Source organism: Dendropsophus ebraccatus, chromosome 6, assembly GCF_027789765.1.
Source record: "Dendropsophus ebraccatus isolate aDenEbr1 chromosome 6, aDenEbr1.pat, whole genome shotgun sequence".
In the NCBI taxonomy this organism is placed as follows: domain Eukaryota; kingdom Metazoa; phylum Chordata; class Amphibia; order Anura; family Hylidae; genus Dendropsophus; species Dendropsophus ebraccatus.
Genome location: NC_091459.1, coordinates 136,784,934 through 136,798,799, shown reverse-complemented (window position 1 = coordinate 136,798,799; position 13,866 = coordinate 136,784,934). Strand labels below are relative to the sequence as shown.

At 44.1% G+C, this 13,866-nt stretch overlaps 1 protein-coding gene across 16 annotated transcripts in view; it reads left to right on the top strand.

Moving 5' to 3' along the window:
- KLHL29 (kelch like family member 29) overlaps positions 1 to 13,866 on the top strand; it is a 656,253-nt gene that overhangs the window by 181,243 nt on the left and 461,144 nt on the right. For 15 of the 16 annotated variants that reach the window (XM_069973088.1, XM_069973093.1, XM_069973096.1 and 12 more), the window contains one exon: positions 10,407 to 10,495. The gene's annotated coding sequence lies outside the window, so the exon portion shown is untranslated. The remainder of the gene's footprint in view (positions 1 to 10,406; positions 10,496 to 13,866) is intronic. The other variant, XM_069973100.1, reaches the window with a different exon arrangement.

Genomic DNA, 13,866 nt, shown 5'->3' with positions numbered 1-13,866 from the left:
TAGTTTGTTACAATTTATTGCATATTAATTACCAGGCATGTGCGATCTGCAGAGACAATGTTATATTTAGTCGGCTAATTACAGCTCCTCCATTTACACAGTGGCACTTCTATCTCTCCGGCAGCACAGACTGTATCACTAGGTAGCATTTAAAGGGATTTATAGAGAGGATTCACTTTGGGTCATACACTATGTAATTTTTTTTTTTTTTTTTTTTTTTTACAAAACCTAATTCATATATCGTTAAACTCTATAAATGGTAACCACTCCAAAAAAAAAAAATGCTGCCGAATATATTGTTTTTAAATAAAATATTGTTTTTTGTTTTTTTTTTGCCCATTTTCATAGTGGCTGGATAGTAGTTGGATGCAGCCCTAAAGAATCCAGGAAAACATGGATAGAGACTGTGGCCTATGGCTGTATCCATGTTTTGGCACCCTATCCATGGTGTCATGTGCACTACAGATAGGACCAACAGGGGCAGGGAATCCTGTCAAAGATAAGTGTCCCTGCTCCTGATACCTACAGGAGCGTCCCTGCTCCTGTAGGCATCGAACAGTAAGGCACACAATGCATGCCCCTCCACTCAGTAGTGGTAACATTCACTGGGCGTATGTACGGAGTAAGCATTGCAGCTGCAGTATATACGAGCACGGTTGGGTATAACAATGTGTTTGATAGGCGTTCCTGTTCCTGTAGGTACTTGATAGGCGTTCCTGTTCCTGTAGGTACTTGATAGGCGTTCCTGTAGTTACTTGATAGGCGTTCCTGTTCCTGTAGGTACTTGATAGGCGTTCCTGTAGGTACTTGACAGGCGTTCCTGTTCCTGTAGGTACTTGATAGGCGTTCCTGTAGGTACTTAACAGGCGTTCCTGTTCCTGTAGGTACTTGATAGGCGTTCTTGTTCCTGTAGGTACTTGATAGGCGTTCTTGTTCCTGTAGGTACTTGATAGGCGTTCCTGTTCCTGTAGGTACTTGATAAGCTTCCCTGTTCCTGTAGGTACTTGATAGGCGTTCTTGTTCCTGTAGGTACTTGATAGGCGTTCCTGTTCCTGTAGGTACTTGATAGGCGTTCCTGTTCCTGTAGGTACTTTCTGTGGCACTTTACCCCAGTAGCATAGGGCATCATGGAAAGTACTGAGTGAGCTGTTATATGGAGGTGTGCCGTGAGAGTGCCATGAGTGGACTGACACACTTAAACCACTCATGCTGTAGTGTTTGTAGGTAGATTCTTCTTCACCATATGCAAATATTCTGTTTGGAGCCCTATCCCTTTATCTGAATACCCTGTCCAACAATGAGTGTCACTCTGGGATATGTCTCCTCCGCACACCTTAGCTATCCACATGGTCCACAGTTACCTAACCACCATATTGTTGATGAACGTAGACTCTCTGGGAGGCCGGGTGGGACCCTATAGGATATATGTGGGGCCGCTCTTCCATAAGTCAGTGAAAAGGAATACCAGGGCGCATGGGTGGACGAGACGTCCAACAATGATTGTCTTCCCATCGGAGGGGCTGCCTAGAAATATGGAAGGAAGGCGAATGTGTAATGGAGAGTGGGAAAAAGGAGTAGTAGCTTGTAAGAGACTCGTCATGGGAGACAATAGCTTCAATTCAGGGAGAGAATAGAATGTCAATATGGAAGTTGATACCATGGTTAACCTGTCGCGGAAGTGACCAAATAGAGGATATTGCCCCTGTACCCAAGAGGCATGTTGCCTCATACAAAACAATAGGAGGTATATATATCTTACAGCTGGGAGGATATCTGTGTGCAGAATACCCTGATAATCATCACAATTATCACTCGATGGAATAGAGACAACGATCAGCCGATGATAGTGTCATCAGCTGATTGTTTATTTAGGTTAAAACCTAAAATCATCGGGCAGCGCGTGGAATAGCGATGCGCAGAGGGCGACCGACGATTTCACAAGCACCATGCTTACCTTTCATCATGTTGCAGGGCTTCTCCTGCGCTCCTTTTTCCTCCCGGTCCCGCGTGCAGCAGCAGCTTCGGTGCGGCCTGTCTTAACTGACAGACCGCTCAGCCAATCACTGGCCAGGACCGCCACGGCCAATGATTGACTGAGCGGTCTGTCAGCTCAGACAGGCCGCACCGAAGCTGCTGCTGCGCGGGGGACCGGGAGAAAGAAGGAGCGCAGGAGAAGCCCTGCAACATGATGAGGTAAAGTATTATGTTTAAACAAGGGATGCAAGGATATCTGTAACAATGTCCCTGCAGCCCTCGCTAAACGATTATCGGGCCGTGTAAGGGTTCATTTACACAGACAGATTATCGGCCAAAGATTTGAAGCCAAAGCCAGGAATGGATTTGAAAAGAGGAGAAATCTCAAGCTTTCCTTTATGACCTGATCTCTGTTTATAATCCATTCCTGGCTTTGGCTTCAAATCTTTATCTGTTAGATAATCTTTCTGTGTAAATGGACCCTTACAGGCCCAGTAAACGAGCGCCGATCTAGCAGATCGGCGCTCGTTTACGTTATTGATCTGGCCCCTATCGGCCCTTGGAATAGGACCTAAAGCATTCCCTATCTGTCCTCCTGGACCACTGGCCACCATATAATATCATATCTGTGTTCTTGACTGTTCAAGGACTTTTTACACATTCACTATATAGTCAACTTGCTGCCTACAATTGTCACGTCGAAAGTGAATGTTTCCCACACGGAATTCCCGTGAGGAAGGCTCCGGTGATCAGAAGCAGAAATCCAGGATTGTGTCCTCGGTGTTCTCCAGCGAGAAGACAGATGTGTAGTGTGAGCGGCACAGAGAGAAGCTCAGTCGTCATTCATTATAGGAGCCGGAGAGTCCTGCCGCCATCTAACAAGCCTGATGCATAATTGTGCTTTCAGCTGCTAGTTCACAGAACAGAAGTCGCTTGCCTACTTAGTTCAATCTGGGAGCCAGAAATAGAAAGCCACAGCTGGCCGGGATATTTAGTCATCCTGTTTGCAGAGTACGAGGAGCCAGACGTGGAACTTTTAATTGCCAAGTGTGGAATAAGGTCTCTTTATTAATAGGTGACCTAACGTGATAATTATAAAGTTTTTCTTTTTTTTCTTTTTTTTTGAGAATAAAAGTTGTGAGATCTTATGGATTGTAAATTCTGGCTGCGATCCAGATATTAATTGTTTAGTCGTAGCATTCAGACATCTTAAGGGGGGAGATTTATCAAACATGGTGTAAAGTGAAACTGGCTCAGTTGCCCCTAGCAACCAATCAGATTCCACCTTTCATTTTCCAAAGAGTCTGTGAGGAATGTAAAGTGGAATCTGATTGGTTGCTAGGGGCAACTGAGCCAGTTTCACTTTACTCCATGTTTGATAAATCTCCCCCATATGTCTCTGTATCTAGAATATCCAAACCTCTTGGTTGTCGTTGGCTGTAAGTTTTGAACAAATAACTTGATGGGCCTGAAGTGTGTAATTGGTGTCATGGAGTTGTTTTGACGGCTCTATTACATGGGGCGGACATCTGCAGAATCAGGCCGGATCGGGCAGATGATCGCTCCATGTAATAAAGACAATGATCAGCCAAGGAGGGAGCAATCGTTCACTCGTCAGCTGATCGTTGTCTTTCAACAAGTTTAAAAGTCATCGGCCTCCAGTCGCGCATCTATCCGTGTAATAGCTGATTCTTGGATGATTAAAGAGGTGATCCGGCGTCGGTATATGGAAAATAATAAAGTTATGCTTACCTCGGTGTCCTCCTGCCGGGTCTCTGTGGCCCCGATGACCCTTCTTGGCCAGTGATTGGCTGAGCGGAATGTCACTGCCAAGAAGGGTTCATCTGTGGAAATGTCAGTGATGGTCAGCACTGGAGACATGGCAGGGGGACACCGGGAAATATAGAGAGGTAAGCATACCATCTTTATTATTTTCTGTATACAGACATCTTTAAAGGGAACCTGTCAGCATGAAAATGCTACCTAAGCTATTGGCACCATATTATAGAGCAGAAGAAGCTGAGCGGATTGATATATATCTTCAGTAAAACTTGTAATTTATCAAATGAAATCTCTGATGTTTCTATGCTAAAGAGTCCAGTCCATTGAGTGACACCGCCCACTGGACTTTACCCAGAATGGTCAATCAACAACTTACAAATTATACTGAATCTTTTCCCACAAATATATATATCAATCTGCTCAGTTCTTCCTCCTCTATAACATGATGGTGATAGATTAGATAGCATTGTCTTGGTGACAGGTTCCCTTTAAAGCAAGGGATGCACAAACATTGTACAGCCCTGTCTGCACGATTATCGAGCTGTGTAATAGAGTCGTCTCCATGTCTGCTGAGTGGGTTGTCTTCTCCAGGTACAATCGCAGAGTTTTGTTTTTAATCAGATATCTCTCCATGGCAGCCCCCTCCTCCCCTCTCACAGCATACAGTACAATAGAGAAACTGCAGCTGCATCTCCCTTTTTCCATTTTACCTACCGTTTTACTATGAATAAAGTTTTACAGCACAAAAAGGACCAAAGGATGGTGAAATAGCAGGCTGGGGAAGACATAGAGGAAGCATATCTAAAGCACCTTACCTTCACTGTATCTGTAGAACCATTTTGCTCAGTAACAGGTTGCACAAGGAGTTCCTCCATAGAGGCTGAGGATTAGTGAGGGACGCATTAGGATGCACTAGGACCCAGCAGTGACCAGAAGCACTTCACTGCCAATATGATATATAGCAGTGCCAAACAGTGCCACTATTGTATTGCATTGCCAATGTATCAGTAAAGAGGTTCCACGTAATAGTGCATTTACTCTGAAGATATATAGTACCGTAGTTCCCACATATGATACTGATATAGTAGTAGCAGTATATTCATGTTATAGTTGTTGTATAGTTGTAAGTTGCTGTATACCACTGCCCATGTACTTTCCCCTTAGGAGCCTATAACTATAAGCCATGTGACAACTACCCATAGTGGTTAGGTGACGGGACCTAATGTAGATTTTGCAGTGGATTTTCGTATATAATTACTAGTGCTATGGGTATAAAACTAGCCGGCTTGACATCTGCCTGGAGTTAGCACAATCTCCCATTGGTCCAATTGAACTTTCTTCAAATGGTGGCGCCATATGTGCCACAAGTAAGGCCAGGCGGTAACACTGAGCAGGAGCCAAGATCCAAGCAAGCTGTGAGTGTTAGCCCCCGATATTCTTAATATTTCATCTGTTCCCGACCAAGAGGCTGATGCTGTTTACTTCCAGGCCTGTAAAACAAGGGTCAGTGACTCCTAAGATTGAGCAATAGGAGAGTTCACATTCTTCATACGGTGACACCAGCCCAGGCACTTGTATTTCGGAGGAGAAGAGCATCGCTTTCCCTTTTTTCTTCTTGGCTTTGCTATGGAGATGCCTTTTGCTCGACGACTCGTTTTTTTGGCAGCCGATTTGTGCAGCTTAAGGATTCTGACACGACGCCAGTAGATTTTATGGGTGTCCATTTTCGAACAGATTCTGAAACGGCTGAGAAAGTGTGTCCCTCATCAGCACTTTCCCTCCCGCAGTATGTTCATTAGCGCTCGTTCCAGGCTCACATCCACGGTGCAGCAAATTCTTCCCTTTAATGGGTTTTTTTTTCCTTAATTCCTATCAATTTAATTTTATGGTAAGTTTAACCAGTAAGAAATAAAAACTTCCAGTTTCCAATTACGGTTATACTACGACGCCGGTCAGTGAGGATGTGACACTCGATACGGAGACCGAATAAGGTAGCGGAAAGTTAAAGGAGAAGTCCGGTGGATCGTAAAATCCGGCAGCTGGCAGGCGGAAATTCATTACAAGTAGGGATGGTCCGAACCCGCCGAGGTTCAGGTTCGGCTGAACCCAAACGCTCGGCATTGGATTACCGCTGTCTGCCCGCTCCGTGCAGCGGGCGGATACAGCGGGAGGACCGCCTGGAAAACTCTGATACAGCTTATGGCTATGGCTGTATCCCAGTTTTCCAGGCGTTCCTCCCGCTGGATCCGCCCGCTGCACGGAGCGTGCAGACAACGTAATCATTGCGGATGGTTCGGGTTCGTAGGAACTCCGTACGAACTCGGTTCGGACCATCCCTAATTACAAGTACTAACATACCTGTCCGCGTGTCTGTGGTGAGCGGCAGGACCGGCCGCCAGAAGGCATTTTTCCCGAGTTGCAATGACGTCACGACTCGGGGGAGAAAAGCTCTGTCCTGGCTGATGGACTAGCCACTCTGCGGCATCCCGCCCCAGTCACTGACTAGCTGAGCGGTCAGTCCATCAGCCGGACGGTGACGTCAGGGTTACCGCCGCCGTTCCCACCGCTCACCCCAGGCATGGGGAGAGGTATATTAGGACTTGTAATCAACTCCCCAGATTTTATAATCCGCCAGACTTCTGCCTTAACAACTTCAGCTCAGTAGGATTGAGTTGTTATAACAGCGGTGAGAGTCCGTCTGTCCGCGGAGACTAAGAGCCGTATTACATGGGACGATTATTGTTCGAAAAATCGTTAGATCGTTCAGATTTAAACGATAATTGTTTAGTGTAATAGCAGGCAAATCATTGGTTGTTTGATAGAATCTGGACCTATTTTCATCGTTGAACGTTCACACAACGTTCGGTGTAATAACACGTCGTTCCCTGCTCTATCCGCGACCATAAGTAACGACCATCATCCTGTGTAATAGGGTGAACGATTTACTTTTGTTCGTCATAGCAGTCGTTTGAGATCGTTTTTCGTTAATTGCAAATTGCAACAACGGCCATGATTTATGCTAAACATGCGTTGTGTGAACATGGCCCAATACCGCTATACACAGGCCAGCGGATGACCACTGCTTTTGAATCATCTTTAGCTCTGCCCTGATGTGACTGTACGAGTCAGGAGGATTTGTAGGCTAAATAGTGACAGGTATTAGGTCCCCGCATTCACTAACTGGCTAACGTGTATCAAGGTTGGCGGCCCATGACCTCAAATATGTGTCGGCACAATAAACATCATCAGCCCCTATGACAGTATAATGATCTATAGGTTATATTGTACGGCGGTATATTACCTCTATTACAAACAATGAGCTGTCAGTTGCGGAGGAATATACTCAGCACAGAATGGCGGGAATACAAGTGACCTCATTTCCATCTATGTCCCAGAGCTGTGTTCCTGGTCACTGTGTATTATTGCGGTATAATTGTGTGCACTACAGAGCGTGAGGGATTTTGTTGGGCCTCGTCGCCGTACGGCAACATCTGCGTGCGAGCTCGTAAAATCGGATTAATCTATGGGAATGGCGTCATGTTAATGTTTATGTCAAGTCCTTGGCGGTCATACCCAGCGGACAGGACACTGACTAATTCATTAGTCGTCACTCTGGAGTGGACATTTGGGAGCAGCGTGTTTGGATACTCCCATTGACCTCAGTTGGATATTTTTACTCAATGGAAGTCAATACATCTGCTTTTAATTACTATGGAAACACAGAGTCACTATGAGCGTCGGCCGGATTAGATGGAGCAGGGCTGAGTTTGTCATATAACACTCATGGCCATCACTATTTTGGTTTTCCCACAAATAAATCGACTGCATTCTCTTAGGGCATTATAGGATGTTGTCAAAGTTAAAGGGGTACTCCTGTGTCAAAAGTTATATAGATTTGTAATTCACTTCTATTTGAAAATCTCTAGTCTTCCAGTACTTATCAGCTGCTGTATGTCCTGCAGGAAGTGATGTATTCTTTCCAGTAAGACACGGTGCTATCTGCTGCCACCTCTGTCCGTATTAGGAACTGTCCAGAGCAGGAGAGATTTTCTATGAGGACTTGCTACTTCTCTACTTCTCCACCAGACATGGACAGAGGTGGCAGCAGAGAGCACTGTGTCAGACCACTTTCTGCAGGACATACAGCAGCTGATAAGTACTGGAAGACTAGAGATTTTTTTAAACAGAAGTAATTTAAATTTGTAATTTACTGCTATATAAAAATTTCTAGTCTACCAGTACTTATCTGCTGTATGTCCTGCAGAAAGTGGTGTATTCTTTCCAGTCTGACACAGTGCTCTCTGCTGCCACCTCTGTCCATGTCAGGAACTGTCCAGAGCAGTAGCAAATCCCCATAGAAAACCTCTCCTGCTCTGGGCAGTTCCTGACATGGACAGAGGTGGCAGCAGAGAGCACTGTGTCAGAGTGGAAAGAATACACCACTTCCTGCAGGACATACAGCAGATGATGAGTACTGGAAGACTTGAGACTAAGTCTAAATTTCTGACACCAGAAAAAAAATCTCCCCTTTAATCTCTCTTGTTGATGTCAATGTCCATAATGCAATTTTTCATTTCTCCTGTGGTGGCGCTGCAGGGAAACTTAGCACTTGTTGCTGGAATAACCTAGCCGATCGCTGAAGGTACCTGCAGTAAGATGTGATATGATTTTTAACTGTACTTGAATCAATATTTTAACAAAAAAAAAAGAGTTGTAGTAAGACGGACGGCCCTTTAAAGAAGTTCTCATCTTCTATATGAGCGGAGCCCAAGAAGTGTTCTGATTTCCTAATAAAGTGCCCATGGCGATCTAGTCCCAGGCACTGATCCTGGGAGAGATGCTGGGGGGAATTCTCGGCTGGCTTACATTTCATAGGTCGGATCTATGGGGATTATTCTATTCTTTCATTTTGACTTTTCAAAAGATATACAGTATCTGAATTCTAAACCATGACGGTGATCCCTGGGATCTGTCCACAACTGGGATGGTGGTCAGTGTTTTATGGCGGTATTTGTAATACAAACTAGGAGTGGAAGCTACATAGAGGAACAATGTCTAACTTGTAAGGTTTCCAGGACCCCTCTGACCCTCATCCATCAGCCGCTTGGCTCTATTCACATCTGTTTGATGTAAGAGTTTGGAAAACACCTTAAAGGGGTACTCCGGCGATAATCTTTTTCTTTCAAATCAACTGGTTTCATAAAGTTATACAGATTTGTAATTTACTTCTATTTAAAAATCTTAAAGTGTACCTGTCGTATAAAATTTGTTTGCAGAAATCAATAGTACAGGTGATTTTAGGAAACTTTGTGATTGGGTTTATTAGCTGAAAAATGCATTTTTATCATGAGAAAGCAGCTTGAAGCTCTCCCCCCTGTTTTCATTGTTTTCTATGGAGAGGGGAGGGGTGGAGGGAGATGAGACACCAAAACAGGACAACAAAGAGTTAATTTACAGTTACATCACTGGGCTATCTCCTCTGAAGTCAGCACTGACCTCTCTGACCTCTGAATACCGGCTTTCATACATGTCCCGCTGTGTATTCCTTTGTTCTCTGCTCTCATCTGGCAATTAATCTCCCCTCTCCATAGGTTACACAGGGCTCGACTGATGTAAAAGAGTTGAGATTGTCTGATAATGAGCAGTGAATGAGAGAGAGGAGGGAGGGGGGGGACCTGGGGAAAGTCTTTGTGAATGCAGATAATGGCATATTTGCCTAATAAACCCTATTACAACGTTTCTTAAAATTGCCTGGACTATTGATCTCTGCAAAAAAAAAAAAAAATTACGTCTTCCCATACTTATCAGCTGCTGTATGTCCTGCAGGAAGAGTTGTATTCTCTCTAGTCTGACACAGTGCTCTCTGTGTCAGATACTGCAGGGATAGTTCACCAAAAATTTTAAGTCAACTGATGCCAGAAAGTTATATAGATTTGTAATTTACTTCTATTAACAAAAATCTCTGTTCTTCCAGTACTTATCAGCTGCTGTATGTCCTACAGAAAGTGCTGTATTGTGTGCTCTCTGCTGCCACCTCTGTCCATGTCAGGAACTGTCCAGAGCAGGAGAGGTTTTCTATGGGGATTTGCTACTGCTCTGGACAGTTCCTGACATGGACAGAGGTGGCAGCAGAGAGCACTGTGTCAGACTGGAGAGAATATACCACTTCCTGCAGGACATACAGCAGCTGATAAGTACTGGAAGACTTGAGATTTTTTTTTTTTTTTTTTGATAGAAGGAAATTACAAATCTATATAACTTTCTGGCTCCAGTTGACTTGAAAGGATTTTTTTTTTTGTGAACTACCCCTTTAATGTTCAGTCCTCCAAGGTGAGGAATACTTTTTGTACTTTCCCAGACTTTCTAATAACGGATTTGATTATGATATATATTTTTTTTTAACCAAAGCACCAGAAAGTTCTGCTTGTGGGTGGTGATGGGGGGGCATACCATAGGGCTGTGCATAGAGTCTGCGTCTTATCTAATTGGCATTTTGCGGAATATTCTGACATTTGATGCAGATGCATAGGTCTGAGCAGTTATCATTCTGGAGACATTTGCGGCGCTCCCGTTACGGTGGCGGCCAGTGTTAATGTACAGACAGCGACTTACATTGACTCAATGTTTCTTTCATTTATGTCTAATGACAGGATCCGCCGCGGAATCATTTCAAGGTATCAAGGAAATGTAACATCCAAAGGACGGGCTGTGCTGACGTGCAAGAGGAAAACTTCTGTAGGTAGGGGCCAATTAGGGATTCTCTATCTGCTTGATAAGAAACGGGAAGATAAATGCCGTACACGATTTCATTGATCAGAAAGACGTCTCCAACAAAGTCTGTAATTGGCGCATGTTAGCGCAATGACTGGTTTCATTACACGCTAATCGCTGATCACTATAATATTGCAGAATAATTAATAGTCGGATGGAAGGGGCCCACACAGCCCAATCAGCAGGGGCCCTATTATGGTTAGCGGCAGTCAAACTCCCCCCCATATGGTCAGCAGTATTAAAGGGGTATTTTTAAGTGAATGTATCATCAGGTAATGGATTTCTTTTTTTTTTACATCAACAGCGGCGCATTCCCGCGCTTAAAGTGTCACTGACTTTTTTTTTTTTTTTGCAGAAATCAATAGTCCAGGTGATTTTAAGAAACTTTGTAATTGGGTTTATTAGACAAATATGACATTATCTGCAGTCAAAAATACTTTCCCCAGCTCCCCCCCCCCTCCCTCCCTCCCTCCCTCCTCTCTCTCATCCACTGCTCATTATCAGGAAATCTTGACTCTTTTACATCAGTCAGGCCCTGTGTAACCTATGGAGAGGGTAGGGGGGAGGAGGGAGATTAGTCGCCAGCAGAGAACAAAGGATTACCCTGTGGGAGCTGTGTGAAAGCCGGTATTCAGAGGTCAGAGAGGTTAGAGCTGACTTTGAGAGGAGATAGCCCGGTGATGTAGCTGTAAATTAACTCTTTGTTGTCTTGTTTTGGTGCCTCATCTCCCTCGACAGGAAGGAGAGCTTCAAAATGCTTTTTCATGATAAAAATGCATTTTTTGGCTAATAAACCCAATTACAAAGTTTCTTATAATCGCCTGTACTATTGATTTCTTTAAAAAAAAAATAATAATAATAATAATAAATGACAGTGAAACTTAAACCCCTTTTTCTTATTGTGCACCTGGCGCCCCCCAGTGTAAGATTATCCCCTCCCCTAGGTGACATGCCAGGCTTGATTCTAATGGAGGCACGTCACAGAGGGGAGGGGATATCATTACAGTGGGGGGCACCAGGTACAAGAAGAAAGTGACGCTGCCAGCAGGAACCGGGTGGCGTTTCGAAAAATGGACCACACTACCACGGACAAGGATGTTAAAGAAAAAGCAGATTCGCTTAAAATTTTAAAATATTTTTAAATTTAGATTTGTAATTTACTTCTAATAAAATTTTCCAGTCTTCCAGTACTTATCAGCTGCTGTATGTCCTGCAGGAAGTGGTGTATTTTTTTCAGTGTGACACAGTGCTCTCTGCTGCCACCTCTGTCCATGTCAGGAACTGTCTAGAGCAGTAGAAAAAAAAACTTTTAAATGACAAATCTTTATAATTTTCTGACACCAGTTGATTTGAAAACTTTTTTTTTCCCCTTTGGAGTACCCCTTTAATTATGTAGCGAGGTTATACCAAGCACTAATACTGAAATTGCTGCTTGGTTGGAAGAGCGCCATAACATCGTCCCTCCGCCATCTACAGGCTTTGTTATGATTTTCCCTTATGGCACATTTGCCTTTCACTAGGATTGATGCTACAGCTGTAGTCATAAGTTTCCATACACTTTAGCCACATTCATTAAATATCAATTTTTCCCGATTCCCGACATTAATCCTAGTGCACACTCCCGGCCTTAGGTCATAGGTCAGCGGGATCAGGAGTATATTTCCAGAATGTCAGGATAATGCTGGATGATTTATCTCTGCTTTTATGTATCACCTCCCCGGGGGCTCAGACGTTTCCGTGCTCCTGGTTATTATCTGGCAGCACTGACTTTCAATTGTCTGACCTGGATCAAACGTCATGGGACCTTCCACAAGAGTCTCCCAGTAAGGGTTCTATTACACGGAACGATAATCGGCCTAATCTAGCCCTATCCGGCCGATTATCGCATTGTTATAGGTTTGGACATATAATTTTCAGACGCCGACTGTGCATCACTACATGTAATAGCGGTGCACAAGCGGCGGCTGACGATTTCCAAATTGTATACATTACCTATCCATGCTGCAGGGCTCCTCTTGTGCTCTGCTTCTCCCCGGGTCCCGCATGCTGCAGCTTCAGAGCGGCCTGTCTGAGCTTACAGGCGGCTCAGCCAATCACTGGCCGGGACCGACACGACCAGTGATTGGCTGAGCGGCCTGTCAGCTGAGACAGGCCGCTCTGAAGCTGCAGCGCACGGGACTTGGGGAGAAGAAGACCGCAAGAGAAGCTGCAGTGTGCCTCCAGTGCCCTGTGTCCCTCAGTGTCCCCCTGCTATCATCCTCTCCAACAGCCACAGCCCGCACAGCTCTGGGAGTCGGGTCGTGACATCACCATTTTATCCAGGAAGTGACATCACCATGTTATCCAGGAAGTGACATCACCATATTATCCAAGAAGTGATATCACCATGTTATCCAGGAAGTGACATCACCATGTTATCCAGGAAGTGACATTACCATGTTATCCAAGAAGTGACATCACCATGTTATCCAGGAAGTGACATTACCATGTTATCCAGGAAGTGAAGCCTTGATGCAGTAGTAAGTGCAGGGAAAAAGCACTTTATAAGCATTTCCCGTAATAAGTGTATATTGGTGATTTGTATAACTTTTGAGAGACAATACAATACTTTAATAAAAAATTTTGCTGGACTTTTCTCCTTTAACCTAGCCCAGGAAATGTTTCTACTGACTTAGCTTTATGCAGTTTAAAAATGAGGAAAAAGCGAAGTAAATGACAGTCTAGAATAGTCCCTATGGCTACAACGTGACCCATAAAGATGGGAAATCCAAGTGCGGATGACACCATTACTCATCCTCAAGGGAGGCTTCAATCTGCTCATCATTATAACCAGCAGATATTACTGAATAATCAGAGAGAACAGACTTACAAAGCCGGGAAAGGTTAAGGGCCTTCAGGATTTAATCTTTTATATGAGCTTATTATCGTTTAAGCACAGCACCCTCACAGGCTTTGATACAGATAGAAGGTAGCAAACTGTGCCTGGAACCAATATGGCTACTTTACATCACTGTTAAAGGGAATCTGTCAGCTGTAATTCACGTTCCAAACTGCTGACAATGTTGCATAGCTGTTAGATCAGGAAGACACATGGTTCCTTTCATAGATCTGTCTGCGCTTCCATAATGTACAAAAATGCCACCAAGGTCCCACACATATCTTTGGGTTCCTTGAAACCTGTTTAAAGGGGTAATCCAGTAGAAATCTTTTTCTTCGATATCAACTGGTTTTAGAAAATATCAGATAGATTTATAATTTACTTCTATTTAAAAATCTCAAGTTTTCCCGTACTTATCAGCTGCTGTATGTCCTGCAGGAAGTGGTCTATACTTTCCAGTC